Here is a 23839-nt window from a genome sequence, read left to right as displayed (position 1 = left end):
TAAAAGGGCGGAAGAGTAAGACGCGGAGATCACCTTCCTCCCCACAGATACACCAGAAATTCATCTACACGTGGAACAACTCCTACAGAACACCTACTGAACGCTGACAGAAGACCTCAGACCCCCCAAAAGGCAAGAAACTCCCCACGTACCTGGGTAGGGCAAAAGAAAAAAGAATAAACAGAGACAAAAGGATAGGGACGGGACCTGCACCAGTGGGAGGGAGCCATAAAGGAGGAAAGGTTTCCACACACTAGGAAGCCGCTTCACGGGCGGAGACTGCGGGTGGCAGAGGGGGAAGCTTCGGAGTAGCAGAGGAGAGCGCAGCCACAGGGGTGCGGAGGGCAAAGTGGAGAGACTCCCGCACAGAGGATCAGTGCCAACCAGCACTCACCAGCCCGAAAGGCTTGTCTGCTCGGCCGCTGGGGCAGGCGGGGCTAGGGCTGAGGCTCGGGTTTCGGGTTTCAGTCAGAGCGCAGGGAGAGGACTGAGGTTGGTGGCGTGAACACAGCCTGAAGGGGTTAGTGCACCACGGCTGGCCGGGAGGGAGTCCGGGAAAAAGTCTGGAGCTGCCAGAGGCAAGAGACTTTTTCTTCCCTCTTTGTTTCCTGGTGCATGAGGAGAGGGGATTAAGAGCGCTGCTTAAAGGAGCTCCAGAGACGGGCGCGAGCCGCGGCTAAAACTGCGGACCCCAGAGACGGGCGTGGGATGCTGGGGCTGCTGCTGCCGCCACCCAGAGGCCTGTGGGTGAGCGCAGGTCACTGTCCACGCCCCCTTTCCGGGGAGCCTGTGCAGCCCGCCACTGCTGGGGTCCCGGGATCCAGGGATGGCTTCCCCGGGAGAGCGCACGGCGCACCGCGGGCTGGTGCAACATCCCACCGGCATCTCCTGCCACAGGCTCACCCCACACTCCGTAACCCTCCCTCCCCCCAGCCTGAGTAAGCCAGAGCCCCCGAAGCAGCTTCTCCTTTAACCCTGTCCTGTCAGAGCGACGAACAGATGCCCTCTGGCGACCTACATGCAGAGGTGGGGCCAAATCGAACGCTGAGACCCGAGAGCTGTGAGAATAAAGGAGAGAAAGGGAAATCTCTCCCAGCAGCCTCAGAAGCAGCGGATTAAATCTCCACAATCAACTTGATGTACCCTGCATCTGTGGAATACATGAATAGACAACGAATCATCCCAAATTGAAGAGGTGGACTTTGAGAGCAAGATTTACGATTTTTCCCCCTTGTTCTCTTTTTGTGAATGTGTATGTGTATGCTTCTGTGTGAGACTTTGTCTGTATAGCTTTGCTTCCACCATTTGTCCCAGGGTTCAAACCGTCTGAAATTTTTTTAAATTTTTTTAATAATTACTTTTTTATTTTAATAAAGCTATTATATTTTATCATACTTTATTCTATTTTACTTTATTTTCTCTCTTTCTCTTTTTCCTACCTTCCCTGATTCCTCCCTCCCTCCCTCCTTTCTTTCTTTCCTCCCTCCCTCCCTTCCATCTTTCTTTCTTTTTTCTTTCTTTCTTTCTTTCTTGCTTGCTTGCTTGCTTTCTTCTACTAATTCTTTCTTTCTACTTTTTCTCCCTTTTATGCTGAGCCGGGTGGATGAAAGGCTCTTGGTGCTGCAGCCAGGAGTCAGTGCTGTGCCTCTGAGGTGGGAGCGCCAAATTCAGGACACTGGTCCACAAGAGAACTCCCAACTCCACATAATATCAAACGGCGAAAATCTCCCAGAGATCTCCATCTCAACACCAGCACCCAGCTTCACTCAACGACGAGCAAGCTATAGTGCTGATCACCCTATGCCAGGCAACTAGCAAGAGAGGAACATAAACCCACCCATTAGCAGAGAGGCTGCCTAAAAACATAATAAGTCCACAGACACCCAAAAACATACCACCAGATGTGGACCCATCCACCACAAAAACAAGATCGAGCCTCATCCAACAGAACACAGGCACTAGTCCCCTCCAACAGGAAGCCTACAAAACCCACTCAAACAACCTTAGCCACTGGGGACAGACACCAAAAACAACGGGAACTATGAACCTGCAGCCTGCAAAAAGGAGACCCCAAACACAGTAAGATAAGCAAAATGAGAAGATAGAAAAACACACAGCAGGTGAAGGAGCAAGATAAAAACCAACCAGACCTAACAAATAAAGAGGAAATAGGCAGTCTACCTGAAAAAGAATTCAGAATAATTATAGTAAAGATGATGCAAAATCTTGGAAATAGAAAGGACAAAATGAAAGAAACAGTTAACAAGGACCTAGAAGAACTAAAGATGAATCAAGCAATGATTAGAAACACAATAAATGAAAGTAAAAATACTCTGGATAGGATCAATAGCAGAATAACTGAGGCAGAAGAACGGATAAGTGACGTGGAAGATAAAATAGTGGAAATGACTGCTGCAGAGCAGAATAAAGAAAAAAGAATGAAAAGAACTGAGGACAGTCTCAGAGACCTCTGGGACAACATTAAATGCACCAACATTCAAATTATAGGGTTTTCAGAAGAAGAAGACGAAAAGAAAGGGACTGAGAAATTATTTGAAGAGATTATAGTTGAAAACTTCCCTAATATGGGGAAGGAAATAGTTAATCCAGTCCAGGAGGCACAGAGATTCTCATACAGGATAAATCCAAGGAGAAACACACCAAGACACATATTAATCAAACTGTCAAAAATTAAACACAAAGAAAACATATTAAAAGCAGCAAGGGAAAAACAACAAATAACACACAAGGGAATCCCCATCAGGATAACAGCTGATCTCTCAGCAGAAACTCTACAAGCCAGAAGGGAGTGGCAGGACATAATTAAAGTGATGAAGGAGAAAAACCAGCAACCAAGATTACTCTACCCAGCAAGGATTCCATTCAGATTTGATGGAGAAATTAAAACCTTTACAGACAAGCAAAAGCTGAGAGAGTTCAGCACCACCAAACCAGCTTTACAACAAATGCTAAAGGAACTTCTCTAGGCAAGAAACACAACAGAAGGAAAAGACCTACAATAATGAACCAAAAACAATTAAGAAAATGGGAATAGGAACATACATCTCGAAAATTACCTTAAATGTAAATGGACTAAATGCTCCCACCAAAAGACACAGAGTGGCTGAATGGATACAAAAACAAGACCCATATATATGCTGTCTATAAGAGACCCACTTCAGACCTAGAGACACATACAGATTGAAAGTAAGGGGATGGAAAAAGATATTCCATGCAAATGGAAACCAAAAGAAAGCTGGAGTAGCAATTCTCATATCAGACAATATAGACTTTAAAATAAAGAATATTAGAAGAGACAAAGAAGGACACTACATAATGATCAAGGGATCGATCCAGGAAGAAGATATAACAATTATAAATATTTATGCACCCAACATAGGAGCACCTCAATACATAAGGCAAATACTAACAGCCATAAAAGGGGAAATCTACAGTAACACACTCATAGTAGGGGACTTCAACAGCCCACTTTCACCAATGGACAGATCATCCAAAATGAAAATAAATAAGGAAACACAAGCTTTAAATGATACATTAAACAAGATGGACTTAATTGATATTTATGGGACATTCCATCCAAAAACAACAGAATACACATTTTTCTCAAGTGCTCATGGAACATTCTCCAGGATAGATCATATCTTGGGTCACAAATCAAGCCTTGGTAAATTAAAGAAAATTAAAATTGTATCAAGTATCTTTTCCGACCTCAATGCTATGAGACTAGATATCAATTACAGGAAATGATCGTGAAAAATACGAACACATGGAGGGTAAACAATAAACTACTTAATAACGAAGTGATCACTGAAGAAATCGAAGAGGAAATAAAAAAAAACCTAGGAAAAAAAGACAATGGAGACACGACAACACAAAACCTATGGGACGCAGCAAAACCAGTTCTAAGGGGGAATTTTATAGCAATACAATCCCACCTTAAGAAACAGGAAACACCTCAAGTAAACAACCTGAACCTGCACGTAAAGCAATTAGAGAAAGAAGAACAAAAAATCCCCAAAGTTAGCAGAAGGAAAGATCATAAAGATCTTTCATAATAAAAGATCATAATCATAAAGATCAGGTCAGAAATAAATGAAAAAGAAATGAAGGAAATGATAGCAAAGATCAATAAAATTAAAAGCTTGTTCTTTGAGAAGATAAAAAAATTGTTCAACCATTAGGCAGACTCATGCAGAAAAAAAAGGGAGAAGACTCAAATCAATAGAATTAGAAATGAAAAAAGAGAAGTATCAACTGACACTGCAGAAATACAAAAGATCATGAGAGATTACTACAAGCAACTCTATGCCAATAAAATGGACAACATGGAAGAAATGGACAAATTCTTAGAAATGCAAAACCTGCCAAGACTGAATCAGGAAGAAATATAAAATATGAATAGGCCAATCGCAAGCACTGAAATTGAAACTGTGATTAAAAATCTTCCAACAAACAAAAGCCCAGGACCAGATGGCTTCACAGGCGAATTCTATCAAACATTTAGAGAAGAGCTAACACCTATCCTTCTCAAACTCTTCCAAAATATAGCAGAGGGAGGAACACTCCCAAACTCATTCTACAAGGTCACCATCACCTTGATACCAAAACCAGGCAAGGATGTCACAAAGAAAGAAAACTACAGGCCAATATCACTGATGAACATAGATGCAAAAATCCTCAACAAGATACTACCAAACAGAATCCAACAGCACATTAAAAGGATCATACACCATGATCAAGTGGGGTTTATTCCAGGAATGCAAGGATTCTGCCATATATGCAAATCAATCAACGTGATACACCATATTAACAAATTGAAGGAGAAAAACCATATGATCATCTCAATCGATGCAGAGAAAGCTTTCGACAAAATTCAACACGCATTTATGATAAAAACCCTGCAGAAAGTAGGCATAGAGGGAACTTTCCTCAACATAATAAAGGCCATATATGACAAACCCACAGCCAACATCGTCCTCAATGGTGAAAAACTGAAACCATTTCCACTAAGATCAGGAGCAAGACAAGGCTGCCCACTCTCACCAATATTATTCAACATAGTTTTGGAAGTTTTAGCCACAGCAATCAGAGAAGAAAAGGAAATAAAAGGAATCCAAATTGTAAAAGAAGAAGTAAAGCTGTCACTCTCTGCAGATTACATGATACTCTACATAGAGAATCCTAAAGATGCTACCAGAAAACTACTGGAGCTAATCAATGAATTTGGTAAAGTGGCAGGATACAAAATTAATGAACAGAAATCTCTGGCATTCCTGTACACTAATGATGAAAAATCAGAAAGTGAAATCAAGAAAACACTCCCATTTACCATTGCAACAAAAAGAATAAAATATCTAGGAATAAACCTACCTAAGGAGACAGAAGACCTGTATGCAGAAAATTATAAGACACTGATGATAGAAATTAAAGATGATACAAATAGATGGAGAGATATACCATGCTCCTGGATTGGAAGAATCAATATTGTGAAAATGACTCTACTACCCAAAGCAATCTACAGATTCAATGCAATCCCTATCAAACTACCACTGGCATTTTTCACAGAACTAGAACAAAAAATTTCAAAATTTGTTTAGAAAAACAAAAGACCCCGAATAGCCAAAGCAATCTTGAGAACGAAAAACAGAGCTGGAGGAATCAGGCTCCCTGACTTCAGACTATACTACAAAGCTACAGTAATCAAGACAGTGTGGTACTGGCACAAAAACAGAAAGATAGCTCAATGGAACAGGATAGAAAGCCCAGAGATAACCCCACGCACATATGGTCACCTTATCTTTGATAAAGGAGGCAGGAATATACAGTGGAGAAAGGACAGCCTCTTCAATAAGTGGTGCTGGGAAAACTGGACAGGGACATGTAAAAGTATGAGATTAGATCACTCCCTAACACCCTACACAAAAATAAGCTCAATATGGATTAAAGACCTAAATGTAAAGCCAGAAACTATCAAACTCTTAGAGAAAAATATAGGCAGAACACTCTATGACATAAATCACAGCAAGATCCTTTTAGACCCACCTCCTAGAGAAATGGAAATAGAAACAAAAATAAACAAATGGGACCTAATGAAACTTCAAATCTTTTGCACAACAAAGGAAACCATAAACAAGACCAAAAGACAACCCTCAGAATGGGAGAAAATATTTGCAAATGAAGCCACTGACAAAGGATTAATCTCCAAAATTTATAAGCAGCTCATGCAGCTCAATAGCAAAAAAACAAACAACCCAATCCAAAAATGGGCAGAAGACCTGAATAGACATTTCTCAAAAGAAGATATACAGACTACCAACAAACACATGAAAGAATGCTCAACATCTTTAATCATTAGAGAAATGCAAATCAAAACTACAATGAGATATAATGTCACACCAGTCAGAATGGCCATCATCAAAAAATCTAGAAACAATAAATGCTGGAGAGGGTGTGGAGAAAAGGGAACGCTCTTGCACTGCTGGTGGGTATGTGAATTGGTACAGCCACTATGGAGAACAGTATGGAGGTTCCTTAAAAAACTACAAATAGAACTACCATATGACCCAGCAATCCCACTACTAACCATATACCCTGAGAAAACCATAATTCAAAAAGAGACATGTACCAAAATGTTCATTGCAGCTCTATTCACAATAGCCCAGAGGTGGAAACAACCTAAGTGTCCATCATCGGATGAATGGATAAAGAAGATGTGGCACATATATACAATGGAATATTACTCAGACATAAAAAGAAACAAAACTGAGCTATTTGTAATGAGGTGGATAGACCTAGATTGTGTCATACAGAGTGAAGTAAGTCAGAAAGAGAAAGACAAATACCATATGCTAATACATATATATATGGAATTTAAGAAGAAAAAAATGTCATGAAGAACCTAGGGGTAAAACAGGAATAAAGACACAAACCTACTTGAGAATGGACTTGAGGATATGGGGATGGGGAAGGGTAAGCTCTGACAAAGCGAGAGAGAGGTATGGAAATATATACATTACCAAACGTAAGGTTGATAGATAGTGGGAAGCAGCCGCATAGCACAGGGAGATCAGCTCGGTGCTTTGTGACCGCCTGGAGTAGTGGGATAGGGAGGGTGGGAGGGAGGGAGACGCAAGAAGTATAGGATATGGGAACATATGTATATATATAACTGATTAACTTTGTTATAAAGCAGAAACTAATTTTAAAAATGTATAAAAGAGGAGACCTTTATACAGGAATCTTATTTGTGTAGACGTTACTAAAGAAATTCAAGGCATAGGTTTTTAAAAGGAAGCTTTAATTTATCGATATACATAAAATGGTTCATACAGGAATGTGTAAATATATAGACATGTATTTTCTTCATGTTATGAACAACAAAAGTTACAAATTAATTTTCTCACCAAATGTAGGGACATTGAAAAATTAGTTTCTTTTTGAATATTAAAATATTCTCACACAGTAGCATGTTTCATTGTTTAGACTTTCACAGGGTGAAAAATTTATGATAGTAAAAAGTACATTTTAAGCAAACTTTTATTAAAAGTATTTGAATATGTTTATGGTTTTAAAATAAATTTTCCTCATAAACCTTAACTGAAATATTTTTATCAACTTTGCAAATTAGCACAATATTAGACCCAGATCCTGACAATGTTGGTGTTGACAAAAAAAAAAAAAAAAAAAAAAAAAAAACCCACAGTGTGAGAGCTGTGAGTTCAGTTTTATTTGGGGCTAAGGACTATAGCCCATGAGACAACCTCTCAGATAGCTCTGAGGAACTACTCTGAAGAGGTTGGGGGGGTTGGGGGAGGTCAGTATATGTGTGATTTTGGTGAAGGGGGTATGTGCAATTAAGCACATATCTCAGTAGAAGGTTGCTGCTAGTCACGTGGAGTAGTTCTCCATTAATGATTTTAGTGCTTTTCTAGGTATGAGAAGATGCAAGATATGGGTTTGTAAAACTTCCTACTGAAAATATCTATCTGAAGGCCTGTTCTACCAGCTTTTCCCAGAGTGCATCGTTCCTGATCTCCACCCTAAGCTCATTTCAGTATGTGTTAAATGTCAGTCCCTACAGTGTCCAGTGACTTAAGCCTTGTAGAGCCAGATGGCAAGCAACATTCTTTAGTTGGCATTGGCAAACTCTAAAATAAATATGGCTGTAGTATATAAGAATTTCAAGAAAAATAAAATTCAATTCATTGTACAATGAAAGCAAAAGTTTTGCTATTGGAACATTAAAGAATGTGGGCTACCAATTAGTTAGAAATTGTTATTAAGTTATATTTACTAATCCACTGTCATGCCATACATAAATTTCCCTGGACAATTAGAAGGCACTTATTAGAGTAATGTAGTTCAGAGGGAACGAGTACAGATGCAAATCTGAAGCGGCTTCTGAATCATAAGTGTGTGTACTGGGTACTGAGGGTTGAGGGTTCTGTGAGTTGTAAAATATTAAGGGGGAATACTGGGGGAAACAAGCCAAGATGGGAAGCATTAACATTTTAACCTATTTTCCACTTGATTATGATTTCCCCTAAACTTTGAAGCCTTCTATTTTCTACCTACATATTATCAATCTATTAAAACTGTAATTTTGTTGTGGGTAAAATTAACTTACCTCTTCTATGCCTATACTGATCCAGAGACCTTCAGATTTGCATTTCTATCACTGCATCTGTCTGATTATTGTAACAAAACCACCTGGAGCTCTATATATAAACATTACTTTTAAATACTTTCACTTATCATGAACTTGGAAAGTTTTCTACTTTTTACTCACCTGGTAGTTTTAGACAAGTTCAGTTCACCCAAAGTCGTCAGAAACAACTTTGCCCTTATATGACTGTTTTCAAAGGGTGTAGACACTACAATCCTAGTTGATAAATAAAACAATGTATTTTTATAGAGTCTTTCTAGTGCTACCCAATCCAGCTTTAAATCTACTTCTTTATAATAATTCTCACTGCTATGATCTATTACCTTTGTGAATACTATTGTCAAGAAAGAAAAGAAGGGTAGTAGGAAGAGAGGGAGAGAGGGAAATTGAACTCATTTGAGGTTGCCTTAAACTAGGGTCCCTAAATCTTATTTTGGTCATGCACTCCTTTGAGAATCTAAAGAAAGCTATGGACACGCTCCACAGAAAAGTACATGCACACACAAACACACAGAGAATTTTATAATTTCAGAGGGTTTCCAGATACTCTGAAATATGTTTATATATCCTAGTTAAGAATTCCTACTTTAAATTGTGTCCCATCTTTATAGAATCATCAAATCAAATAAGTGAACCTGTATGTGATACTGTGTTGCATTATCAAACTGGGCTACAGGTTACCAATTAATGCAAAGTCTATGGCTGAGTTTATTATATTTTCAGAATTTGCTATTTCCATAATCCTCCTCCCTATTACCCAAGGCTTTGGAGCAGTTGGATGAGCAGCAGAATGGCTGTTGCTAAGGATATCAGAGAGATCAGCTATGTACACAGCAGGTACTATATAAAGTCTTCTCTTCAGACAACAGGGGACCAAATGTTTCTCATCAAATTCAAGGAGTTTTAAGATGACAGCTGTTGGAATATTTAGTTCATGTCAGTGTTATTTTTAGTGACACTGACACTGGTTTTTAAATGTCAGAAATGGGCTTTTAAGGATAATTTTCTATTATAAGCATTATGCCATTTTTTTTACTCTCAAACCCCCTGTCATTTATTGGATCTTGCAAATTGCATGCCTAAAGTTTAAATATCTCTTTTAATGTTGTGTGAATTTATGCTACATGGCAGTGGTTCTCAAAGTGGAGACCCTCAAGAACTATCCAAAAGGAACACAGGAAACAATCTCTGAATCTCTGGCCAGAAACGGTTCATTTTGCCTCCAGCCAGAGTGGAAAAAACTGGTAACTCATGTACCAAGAGCTATAAGTGTTCACAAGAGTATTATGTAGTGAGTAATTGGGAAAATTATGCCTTGACTAAAGGGTGCTCTGGACCTACTGAGCAAAGCTTAAGAACAAGCCTTATGAAGATCAAATTGTTCGTAAGTAACTTCACTGTGTCTCAGAACAAAACTCAAGAATTACGGGACTTCCCTGGTGGTGCAGTGGTTAAGACTCTGGGCCCAGGTTTAATCACTGGTCTGGGAACTAGATCCCACATGCATGCCACAGCTAAGGAGATGGCAAGCCAAAACTAAGGAGCCCACGTGCTGCAACTAAGGAGCTGGTGAGCCACAACTAGGGAGACCTCAAGCTGCAACTAAGGAGCCTGCCTGCCACAACTAAGACCCGATGCAATGAAATAAATTAAATTAATTAATTAGTTTTTAAAAAGAATTAATAGTAATGAAAATATCTAATGGACTTCCCTGGTGGTCCAGTGGTTAAGACTCCATGCTTCCAATGCAGGGGGCGCGGGTTTGGTCCCTGGTCAAGAAACTAAGATCCCACATGCTGCATGGCCAAAAGATTAAAAAAAGAAACAGAAAAAGAACATATCTGGCACCCAACATGAAAAAATTCACAGTATCTGGCAGTGAATACATAATTACCAGCCATTCAAATGAGCAGTAAAATAAAACAAATAAAGGAAAGAAAAAATAATGGTAAAAACAGACCCAGAAGTGAGATAATAGAAATTGTAGAAAACAAATGTTAAAACAGTTATTATAGTTATATTCCATATGTTCAAAAAGGTAAAAGAAAACATAAGCATGTTAAGAAACATGAAAAAAATATAAAAATTGAACTTCTATAGTTAAAAAAAGACAGAGATTAAAAATACGCTGTATGCTATTAACAGATCATTAGAAACAGAAGAAAAATGATTAGTGAACTTGATTGCATAACAAGTTATTTAGAAATTATCTAAAATTAAACAGAAGAAAAAAGACTGAAATAAAAAGAACATACAATCATTGAGCTGTGGGACAACTCCAAGCTGCTTAATATAAAAGTAATTGTTTGTTCTAAGGGGAAGATGCAGAGAAACACTTTGAAGAAATAATGGCCAAAGGAGATAAATTCCAGAATAGTGGTGTGAAAACCTCCACAGACACTTTCCCATCAAAAATTATTTTTAAAACAGGCATTTTAAGGGCTTCCCTGGTGGTGCAGTGGTTGAGAGTCCGCCTGCCAATGCAGGGGACATGGGTTCGTGCCCCAGTCCAGGAAGATCCCACATGCTGTGGAGCGGCTGGGCCCGTGAGCCATGGCCGCTGGGCCTGCGTGTCTGGAGCCTGTGCTCCGCAACAGGAGAGGCCGCAATGGTGAGAGGCCCGTGAACCGCAAAAAAAAAAAAAAAAAAAAAAAAAAAAAAGGCATTTTAAGTCTCTGGCAGTTCTCCTAAGAGCATATAGCAAATGAAGAAACAGTGATGTAAGAAAAACTACTACATTTCACTACTAACAGCAAGCTTATATCATTTGAAACACAACTTGCTCCCTGCATTTGCCCCCCCCACTGGCTCAGCATGTTGCAAGCTCTACCCCAAGCAGGTGCAGCCTACCTCTCCCCGCAAGTTATCAGTGAAGGCTACAGAATTTGCCCTGGAGTGGCAGACCATCCTCATCCCACTCTCCAGTTCCATGTGGCAGAAGCTCTATCCTAGGCAAGAGTGGTTGATAACTTTGGGACTCTTCATCCACCAGCCCACAATTGTGGGACAGAAGTTTCACCCCAGGCAAGGCAGACTGAGAATACCAGTGTCTGATCATCCTCACACAGGCTTGCTCATGCAGCAAGGAGAGGCAGCCAAGGAGAGAGCTCCAGGAAAGGTAAGCCAAGAAGACCAGAGGTTACTACCCCCAACCAGTGTCCTGTTCATAAATCAGAAGTTTCACTCTGAGAGAAGTGGGCCACTTTTCCTGCCAGCAGTTCTGGGGTAGCAGTGTAGAGATTTTGCCCAAGGATGAGAGGCAGGAAATAAGAACAGATAGCTCAGTGCTCTCCCCAAGAGAACAGAATTTATTTGGAATACAATGTGGGGTAATTCAAGGTTAATGGTGCTCTTAAAAGCAATGGAGGTTTTAGTAGTAAGCAATGAAGAGGATGTTATAGCTCCATTAGAGAAATAAGATAAGCCATAGACCAGCTAGATGTTTAACAGGGAGAAGCATGGAAAGAGACAACTGAAGGGGAGCAGATTTTGCCACCCCAAAATATGACTCTGGCATATTGACTATCTTAAGCTGGTTATTAAAAAAAAACAGACATGAGAGAAGCTCTGAAAACTGAGTAGATGTATCCTTTTGTAAGAAACACTTACATTTATAAGAGAAATCTCTATTTGTAAGCATGTCTCCCTTTCTGTACCAGGAAGAGAAGGATGACTCTAAATCTCTAAAAACTCTTATCAGTGGAGAGGCAATGACTTCAATTTGTATAACTACTATGCTTTTCCTGTAAACTTCCCATAAGTGATTCCCCACCCCCAACATCTTTTGTCTTCAGCTGAAGATAGTACTTAAGGTGACAACTTAACCCATTTCAGAGAGTTACTCAGTTTTCCTGGGTATCTCCCATGTATGCAGGAAGTATACATGTTATTAAACTTTTGTTGTTTTTCTCATTAACCTGTCATATCAATTTAATTATTAGACCAGCCAAATAACCTAGAAGGGGGAAAAGAAAAATTTTCCACCCCTACACAGCAAACAAGAGCCCTCCTGTAGTAGGAACAAACTTCAAAAACTGGTTTCAAAGACCTGCTGCAAAAATGCCCAAATTCAATTGTATCAGACTGTACAGCAATTTATGACCCAGGCCACTGTTTTAATAAATAGAGCAATCACCCAGAAATTAGTAGATGCAAATGGCTGAATATTATATTAACAGAGGCAAACAGCTTAACAGATATAAGGGAAAGACACAGTAATAAAGAGGCCTGCTAAAATTGTGTCATCCCATGGGGACTGTATGCATGTCCAAGGCTGCATGATCTGAAGAGTGACATCAGATACTTCACATTGCAGCAGAAATCGACTTCATTTAAATAGTACAGCTAAGTCTCTAAACTAGATAACAAGCCAAAAAAAGCCCCAAAGGCAGAGTGATCACTACCCCTGAGTTACTACAATGTGTTATCAGAAATGTCCAATTTCCAATAACAAATTATGGAACGTGCAAAGGAAAATGAAAGTATGATCAATACATGGGGAAAAATCAGGTAACACAAACTGCCTTTGAGAGAGACTACATGTTGGACTTAGCAGGCAAAGACTTTGAAGCAGCTATAATAAATATGCTCAAAGAACTAAAGGAAACCATGATCAAAGCAATAAAAGTACAATGATACTTTTTTTCAAATAGAATCAATAGACAAAAATTTACCAAAAAAAAAACCCAACAATAGGAAATTCTGGAGTTCAAAACTAAAATAATTTAAATGAAAAATTTACTGAGGTGCTCAACAGTAGATTTAAGCTGGAAGATGAAAGAATCAACAAACTTAAAGACTCATGATGGAAATTATGTAATCCAAAGAATAGATAGGGAAAAGGATGAAGAAAAGTTAGTAGAGTCAAATAAATGTAGGGCATCTTTAAATAAACCAACATATATGTAATGGAAGTACCACAAGGAGAAAAGAGAGGGAAAGGAGCGCAAAAAGTATCCAAAGAAGTAATGGCTGAAAACTTCCCAAATATAATGAAAAACATTAAGCTATATATCCAAGAGCTCAACAAACTCCAATAGGATAAATACAAAGAGAGCCACACCCAGACACTTTAAAGTAAAAAAAAATGTTGAAATCCAAAGACAAATAGAAAATCTAGAAAACAGCAAGAGAAAAATGACTCATCATGTACAAGACAATCTCAATAAGAGTAAAAGTTTATTTCTCACTAGAAACCATGTAGGCCAGAAGATATAAAAGTGACATAAGCAAAAGGCTGAAAGAAAAGAAAACTATCAATGAAGAATTTTACAACCAGCAAAACTATCTTTCAAAATTAAAAGAGTTACATCAACAAAATGGCTGAGCAGGCAACTCTAAGCTCCTGTCCTCTCACAGAAATATTTTCTTTTTTGGCCACATTGCATGACATGTGGAATCCTAGTCCCCCAACCAGGGATCGAACCTGCAACCCCTGCAGTGGAAGCATGGAGTCTTAACCACTGGACCTCCAGGAAGTCCCTCACAGAAATATTAAAAAATAAAAAATAGCAGAAACGAACCAACTTTGTCAGAAATCTGGAAAACAGTCAACTGTTTACAGCAACCAAGTGAACACTGAATCAGGAAAAAGAAAATTTGAAAACGATAGGAAAACTTTCTGGCATTTTTACTTGCCCTTGCCATACCCACTCCTTGATGCAGTGGCAGTCTTGAAGTGGTGGCAGACCATGTTCCCCCCTGTGAGATTTTGCTCTCTAGTTCCAGTTGGAGCAGAGCAGAACTTACTCTGATGGGACCTGTGTATGTCTGTTCTAACCTGTCTGGGAGCAACTTGAAGGACTGATGCAAGACACCAATCTTTAGTTTCCAAACTTGGAACTCAGGATGGAATAGTTGTGGGTATTGCTGGAAAATACTGCAAGGAGCAATAAAACACTACAGATGCCTGGGGCAAAAGATATGGCTAAGATAATACACTACATAAAATTTGAGAGCAAAAGCTGAGGGATATTGTTTGGAAAATTAGGAAGCACCCTAAAGCACCCATGGATGCAGGTGAATTTAGATACCCACGTCCATGTCCAGGGCAAGAGAGAAATTCTCAGCTTTCACCTTGGACTTATCCTTAGGTTCAGTGCAAGCCTGTTAAAGGAGTGCCCCAGCACAGAGCTGATCTGTAAAAACTGGAAAAGGTGTTTGGTTGGAGAGGTGGATTTTATTTCTCTTTTATGTTTCTTTTGTTATCCCTTGTTTTGTCTTTATCTCCTGGCATTCAAGAAAATCTCTGTCAAAACATTAGCTGAACATGAGCAAAAGAAACAGTGACTTCAGTGACTACAACCAAAAGGAACATGGTGTACACAAAATAGTTTGTAAAAGTCACTAAACATATAGTGAAAGTTATTTAAAAATTAAAATATTACAGTGTAAAATATCCACTTAAAAATAATCAGGGAATTCCCTGGTAGTCCAGTGGTTAGAACTCCACACTTCCACTGCAGGGGGCATGAGCTTGATCCGTGGTCAGGGAACTAAGATCCTGCAAGCCACGTGGCATGGCCAAAAAAAAAAGAATCAGCAAAGGAGGAATAAAGGAAGGAGAAAGAATGAGAAACATAGAAAATAAAAAGTAAAATGGCATCATAAATGCCACTATATCAGGACTTCCCTGGTGGTCCAATGGTTGAGACTTCACCTTCCAATGCAGGGGTGCAGGTTCAGTCCCTGGTCAGGGAGTTGAGATCCCACATGCCTTGGGGCCAAAACACCAAAACATAAAACAAAAGCAATATTGTAACAAATTCAATAAAGACTTTAAAAAGGGTCTACATCAAAAAAAAAACGAAAGAAAACTTTTAAAAAATGCAACTATATCAATATTTTTAAAAAGTCACTAAACAAACAGACTACAACAGTCTTCCAAAACAAAAAATAAAACCAGCAAACCCTGATGTTATGGATTGAATTATGTCCCCTCAAAATCCATAAGTTCAACCCCTAAATCCCATTGTAATGGTGTTTGGAGATATGGCCTTTAATGAGGTTATTAACATTAAATGAGGACATAATAGTGGGGTCCTAATCTAATAGGACTGCTGTCCTTATTGAGAGGAAAAGACACCAGGCTTGCATGTACATAGAAGAAATGTCATGTGAGACCACAGTAAGGAGTTTGAAAGCCAGGAAGAGAGGTCTCATCAGAAACCAACCCTGCCATCACCCTAATCTTGGAATTCCAGCTTCCAGAGCTATGAGAAAACAAATTTGTTTTTGTTTTGTTTTGTTAATTTATTTATTTTTGGCTGTGTTGGGTCTTCATTGCTGCATGCGGTCTTTCTCTAGTTGCAGCAAGCGGGGGCTACTCTTCATTGCAGTGCACAGGCTTCTCATTGCGGTGGCTTCTCTTGTGGAGCACAGGCTCTAGGTGTGCAGGCTTCAGTAGTTGTGGCACAAGGGTTCAGTAGTTGTGGCTCATGGGCTCTAGAGAGGAGGCTCAGTAGTTGTGGCACACAGGTTTAGTTGCTCCATGGCATGTGGGATCTTCCCGGACCAGGGCTCAAATCCATGTCCCCTGCATTGACAGGCAGATTCTTAATCACTGCACCACCAGGGAAGACCCAAATCTGTTGTTTAAACCACTCAGTCTGTGGTATTTTATTATGGTACCCTAAGCAGATTAATATACATGAGAAAGGGAAGAATCTTATTTTCAGACTTGCCACATGATAATATTGAAATGCCCATTTTTTAAAAGGTATTTTTTAAAAAACAGGACAGTATGGCACAAAGGAAGACATATATTGATAGGAACAGACCCTGAAGAAGCCCAGACATTGAACTTACTAGGTAAACACTTTAAATCAACTGTCATTAAATATGATAAAAGAGTTAAGGAAACCATGGACAGATAAGAAAAGGAAACCAAAAAATTAGGTATAAAAATGAGAATATCAATAAAAATATAGAAATTATTTTAAAAAACAGAAATTTTGAACCTGAATATTAAAATAACTGAAATTAAAATTCAATAGAGGGATTTAACAGGCAATTTAGCAGGCAGAAGAAAGAAATCAGTGAACTTGAAGACAGAGCAATTTAAATTAAGTCTGAAGAGCAGAAAAGAATGAAGGAAAGTGAACATAGCTTAATGTATTATGGGAGAGAAGAAGAAGAAGAAGAAGAGAAGGAGAAGAAGAAGAAGAAGAAGAAAGGAAGAAGAAGAGGAAGAAGAAGAAGCAGGAGGAGGAGGGGGAGGGGAAGGAGGAGAAAGAGCAAGAGGGGGAGGAGAAGGAGAAGAAGAAGAAGGGAAAGAGGAAGAGGAGGGGAAAGAGAAGGAGGAAGAGAGAGAAGAGAGAAAGGGACATAAAAATATTTGAAGAAATAATGTCTGAAAACTAACCAAATTTGATGAAAGACATGAACTTACAAATGATTGACAAAAGGTCACTCAACTCCAAGCAGGATAAACTCAAAGAGACACGTGCTGAGACACAGTATAAAGAAACTGTCAAAAGCCAAAGAAAATGAAAGAATCTTGAAATCAGCAAGAGAGAAGTAATTTGTCACATACATGTGATCCTTGATAAGATTAACAACTGTTCTCATCAAAAGCAATGGAGACAAGAAGGCAGTTGGATGACATATTTAAAGTGCTGAAAGAAAAAACTGTCAACCAAGAATTTTATATCCAGCAAAACAGTCGTTCAAAAATGAGGGAGAATAAAGACATTCCCAGATAAACAAAGCTGAGGGAGTTTGTTACCACTGGGACTGCCCTACAAAATATGCTTAAAGGAGTCCTTAGATTTGAAATGAAATGAAGAACTAGACAATAATTAAAAGCTATTTGAAGAAATTTGGGCTTCCCTGGTGGTGCAGTGGTTGAGAGTCCGCCTGCCAACGCAGGGGACACAGGTTCATGCCCCGGTCCGGTAAGATCCCACATGCTGCAGAGCAGATGGGCCCGTGAACCATGGTCGCTGAGCCTGTGCATCCGGAGCCTGTGCTCCATAATGGGAGAGGCCACAGCAGTGAGAGGCCCACGTACCACCAAAAAAAAAAAAATGCTATTTGAAGAAATAAAAATCTGTGGTAAAGGTAAATACATGGGAAAACATAAAAGGCAGTACTATTGTATTTTTATTTATGTATATAATTTTAATTTCCTACATGATTTAACAGATGAGTGCATAAAAATAATTATAAATCTATGTTATTGGGAACACAATGTATAAAGATGTAATTTGTGACAACAGTGATGTAGAGAGGGAATGGAGCTATGGAGCTATATAGGAGCATAGTTTTTGTATGCTATTGAAGTTAGGCTGGTATCAATACAAACTAGATGGTTATAAATATCAGATACTAAATAATAGCCCCATTTTAAGCACAATAAAAATAACTAAAGCATATACACAAAAAGAAATGAGAAGGGAATCAAAACGGTTCACTACAAAAAATCATCTAACTACAAAAGAGGGCAGAAATGGAGGAAATGAGGGATTAAAAACTCTATAAGATAGAAAACAAATGGCAGAAGAAAGTCCCTCCTTATCATGAATGTAAATAGATTAAACACTCCAGTCAATATCAGGGATTTGCAGAATGGATAAAAAAAGCATAATCCAAGAATATGCTGTCTACAAGAGACTCATTTTAGAACCAAAGATACAAATAGGTTCAAAGTGAATGAATGGAAAAATACATTCCATTCAAATAGTAACCAAAAGAGAGTTAACATCACTACACTAATATTAGACAAAATAAATTTTAAGTCAAAAATTATTACAAGAGAGGACATTATATATTGATGTGTCTATTCATCAAATATATATTTAGCAATTATAAGCATATGTGACCCAAACAACAGAAGCACCAAATACATAAAGCATATATATATATATTCAGTATTATATATTCAGTATTATATATATAGATATAGATATAGATATAGATATAGATATAGATATAGATATAGATATAGATATGAGAGAGAGAGAGAGAGAAGCACTTCATCCAACAACAGAAGGATCTGCATTCTTCTTGAGAACACATAGAACATTCTCCAGGATAAACCATATATTAGGCCACAAAAAAGTCTCACTAATTTAAAAGATTGAAATCAACAAAACATCTTCTCAGACCATGATATGGACTGAATTTTGTCTCCCCTGAAATTCATATGTTGAAACCACAATCCCCAATGTAATGATGTTTGGAGATTGGGCCTTTGAGGAGGTAATTAAAGTTAAATTAGGTCATAAGGGTGAGGCCTTAATCTAATAGGACTGGTGTCCTTGTTAGAATAGTGAGTGACACCAGAGATCTATTTCTTCATATGCAAACAGAGGAAAGGCCATGTGAGGACACAGCAAAAAAGCAGCTATCTGCAAGCCAGAAAAAGAGGACTCACATAAACTGGCCCTGTTGGCCCCTTGATCTTGGACATCTAGCCTCCAGAAATATGAGAAAATAAATATCCATTGTTTAAGCTACCCAGTCTGTGGTATTCTGTTATGGTGGCCCAAGCAGACTAATATAGACCATAAGGGAATGAAGCTAGAAATCTAAAACAGGAGGAAAATGGAAAATTCACAAATATGTAAAAATTAAACAGCATATTCTTAAACAACCAAAGAAGAAATAATGAGAGAAATTAGATAATACTTAGAGATAAAAGAAAAGTAAAACACAGACCGAAATTTACAGGATGCAGCAAAGGCAGTGGTTAGAGGGAAAGTTATAGCTATACATGCTTACATTAAGAAAGAAAGATCTCGAAGCAATAACCTAATTTTATACCTGGAGGAACTAAAAAAAATAGAGCAAACTAAACACAGAACAGAAGAAAATCATAAAGACTGGAGAAGAGAAAGTCAATAGAATCACAGATATCTAAAACTGAGACTTTGAAGACAACAATATTGATAAAACTAGCTAGAATGAGGGAGAAAAAAAGAGAATACACCAACAACTAAAATAAAAAATGAGGAGTGACGTCACCAAGATGGTGATATAGATTATTCGTCACTTCACTCTCTCTCACAAAAAGAACAATTACCATCTATTCATGAATAAGGCACCACTGAGATAATCCTAGAACACACGGGTGAGGCCAAAACATCTCCCTGCACTACAGAGACCAAGACAGACTGCATTAGAAGGGTAAGGGAAGCAGCTACACACAAAACCACATTGCCCATACCCCAAGCCAGTGCAGCACCACATGGAGGGGTCTCTGCTGAACCTCCAGTTCTTCCAGTGGGAAAAGAGCCCAGGGAGGACAACCAACACCCCCAGCATTGTGGGTCACTTCATGGAAGCCCCTATTCTAGTCTTGCCTCATGGGGACTGCAGGGGAGCCTGCAGGGCTCAACCACTGGGAATCTGACTGTTACAAAGAAGGGGGGAGGGGCTTACAATAACCAGCACACAGGCATTGGCAAACCGAGTTCATACCAGCAGTGCTCGAGTGGTAATCTCAACCAGTGGCTTTGCTTATCTGCAGAACCAAGTCAATGGTGCACTCAAGGAACTCGCTGTGGTGCAGATCTGTCTGATTCAGGTTTTCAAATGAGGAATTTTGCCAGCACTAGAGGCTGGTTTGCCCACACCCATACAAGGAGCTGAGTCAGCCCCACCCACTGGGGATTGTGTCTTCCAGCCCCGTCTGTCCAGAGGGGCTGGTGAGAGTACCTGGAAGCTGGGTACCGAGAGGTGGGTAGGCAGAGCTGATTGTCCTCAGAAGAAAGCCAGTACTGGGAGTGGTGGGTTCCTCTGCTATGCCCAGGCAAGGGGATTGATTCATTTATTAGCCAAGGTTGAAGGTAGCTCTCAGACCCTCCTGACAAGAAAACCTGTTTGGGAAAAATTGGGAGAGGTCTGGAGTAGCTCCTCCCCATCCTGCCCAGGCAGGAGAACTGAGACATGGCGCCACCCACTCTAGGGAGTGTCTCCTAGCTCCATCTGATGAGAAGGAATGGTGAGAATATCTGTAATCTGTTTAAGCCAGCAACACTCAAGCCAGGATATGGGCAGGCACAGCCAATAATTTCCAGGGCAAAGCCAGTGGACTTGTTCAGCCAGTGAACTTGGGTCATGGGTTAGCTTAAGGCAAAAAAATAATTTTACCAAATTTAGAGCTGCTTCTTCCACTGCACCTGGACAGAGAAACTAATTCATAGCCCTAATCAGTGCTGAATGCAGCTTTCAGTCTGCCTGAACAGGGAACCTAGCCAGAGCGCATGTGAGGCTGCATAACCCAACCAATAGCCCTGCTTACAGTGGCACTTGAACAGAGAGCACATCCCTGGTTTTCCCTGTATGCAGAGCAAAACTGGTGGCCATACTTAACCAGGGAATTCAGTGTACACTATTGCGTGATTTGGGTTCCTAGTGAGCCATACAGGCCCTGGATCCCATAATGCTGCCCTGCGAGGAAAGAGAACGTAATTCATAGCCCCATCTACTACTGAATATAGTACCCAGTCCTGACCACCTAGTAAGCCTGATCAGAGAATCTAGGCAACTGAGGAGCTTATCCTCACTGGGGTAGGGAAACAAGCCAGAAGTCCTATCCAGCTGTTCTCAGCCAGTAGCACACATCCTCCCCCTCTCTGACAGGAAAATAAGGAAAAATAAGATTAACTATAATAACCTGTTATTAGTTACACAATATAAAAATATGGAAATTATAACAGTAATAAACTAAAATGTGAATGGGAGGAGAAGTAGAAATGCAAAGTTTGGGAATTCTATTGAAGTAAAGTTGTTATCAGCTTAAAATAAGATGTTGTAATTTTAAGATATTTTTCATAAGCCTCATGGTAACCACAAGGGAAAAACCTGAAGCACTTGCACATAAAAAATATAATAAAGAAGTCAAAGCACACTCATACCAAAAGACATGAAAACAAGAAAAAAGACAGCAGGATAAGAAACAAGGGACAATGGATCTACAAAAGAGCCAGAAAACAATTAGCAAAATGACAGTACTAAGTCCTTATGAATAATTACTTTAAATGTAAATGAATTAAATTCTCCAGTCAAATGACACAGAATGGATGAATGGATAAAATATAAGATCTAACAACAGGCTACCTACAAGAGACTCATTTTGGCCTTAAAAACACAAATAGACTGAGAGTAGAGAAATGGAGAAAGATATGTTCAAGCAAATAGTAACAACAACAAGAGAAACTTGGGGTAGCTATAATATATCAGACAAAATACTTTAAATTAAAACTAGTAATTAAAAAAAACAAAGAAAGTCATTATATAAACATAAAAGTGTCAATACATTAAAATGATATAACAAGTGTAATATCTATGTGCCCAGCATCAGAGCACCTAAATATATTAAGTAAAAACTAACAGAGCTAAAAGGAGAAATAAACAGCAATATGAGGAGTTGAGGACTTTGATATCCCACTCTCAACAATGGGTAGATAATCCAGAATGAGAATCAATAAAGAAACAGCAGATCTGAATGACACTGTAGATCAAATGAACCTAACAGATATATATATATATATATATATATATATATATATATATATATATATATATATATACACACACATTCTATCCAACAACAAAAGAATACATGTTGTTCTCAAGCACACATGGAACATTTTCTAGGATAGACCACACATTAGGCCACAAAATAAATCTTAGCAAATTCAAGAAGATTGAAATCATACTAAATACATTCTCTGACCACAATAGTATGAAACTAGAAATTAATAACAAGAGGAAAACTGGAAAATTCATAACACCTGGAATTTAAGCAAACTCTCCTTAACAACCAATGAATTGAAGAAAACATTAAAGGGGAAATTTAAAAGTTTCTTGGGAAAAAGGAAAATGGAAACACAACATAGCAAAACCTATTGAATGCAGGAAAAACAGTTCTAAGAGGTAAGTTTATACCGATTAACAACTAAATGAAGAAGTAAGAAAAATCTCAAATAAACAACCAGACCCTACCCCTAGAAAAAGAACAAACTGAGCTCAAAGCTAGTAGAAGGAAGGAAATAACAAAGATTAGAGCATAAATAATAAAATAGAGACTAAAAAGACTATAAAATATCAGTAAAACTAAGAGTTCATTATTTGAAAAGATAAAGAAAATTGGCAAAACTTTAGTGAGGCTCACCAAGAAAAAAATCAGAGGACTCAAATAAATAAAATAAAAATGAAAGAGAATGTTACAACTGATATCAGAGAAATCAAAGAATCATTACTATGAAAAATTATATGTCAACAAATTAGACAATACCGAGGAAATTAGTAGATTCCTAGAAACATACAACCTACCAATACTGAATCATAAAGAAACAGAAAATCTGGACTTCCCTGGTGGCACAGTAGTTAAGAATCCATCTGCCAATGCAGGGGACATGGGTTAAATCCCTGGTCCGGGATGATCCCACATGCCATGAAGCAACTAAGCCCATGCACCACAACTACTGAGCCTGTGCTCTAGAGCCTGCAAGCCACAACTACTGAGTCCGCATGCCACAACTACTAAAGCCCACGTGCCTAGAGCCCATGCTCCACAACAAGAGAAGCCACCACAATGAAAAGCCTGTGAGCCACAACAAAGAGTAGCCCCTGTTCTCCACAGCTAGAGAAAGCCCAGGTGCAGCAACGAAGACCCAATGCAGCCATAAATAAATAAGTAAGTAAGTAAATAAATAAATAAATAAATATATTTATTTATTTATTTTTTAAAAAAATAAGCAGAAAATCAGAACAGATTGATTACTACTAAGGAGACTGAATCAGTAATCAAAAACATTCCAAGAGTGGCTTCCCTGGTGGCACAGTGGTTGAGAATCTGCCTGCCAATGCAGCAGGCACAGGTTTGATCCTTGCTCTGGGAAGATCCCACATGCCGTGGAGCAACAAAGCCCACACACCACAGCTACTGAGCCTGCACTCTAGAGCCTGCGAGCCACAACTACTGAAGCCCGTGTGCCTACAGCCTGTGCTCTGCAACAGTAGAAGCCACCGCAGTGAGAAACCCGCATACAGCAAAGAAGATCCAATGCAGCCAAAAATAAATAAATAAAACAAATAAATTTATTTAAAAATTCCAAGAAACAAAAGTCCAGGACCAGACAGCTTCACTGCTAAATTCTACCAAACATTAAAAAAAAGAATTAATACCAATCTTTCTCAAACACT

The sequence above is a fragment of the Mesoplodon mirus genome (assembly GCF_964341445.2).
Source record: "Mesoplodon mirus genome assembly, chromosome: X".
Taxonomy (NCBI): domain Eukaryota; kingdom Metazoa; phylum Chordata; class Mammalia; order Artiodactyla; family Ziphiidae; genus Mesoplodon; species Mesoplodon mirus.
The sequence above is the reverse complement of the archived record's forward strand: the minus strand, read 5'-3'. Positions refer to the sequence as shown.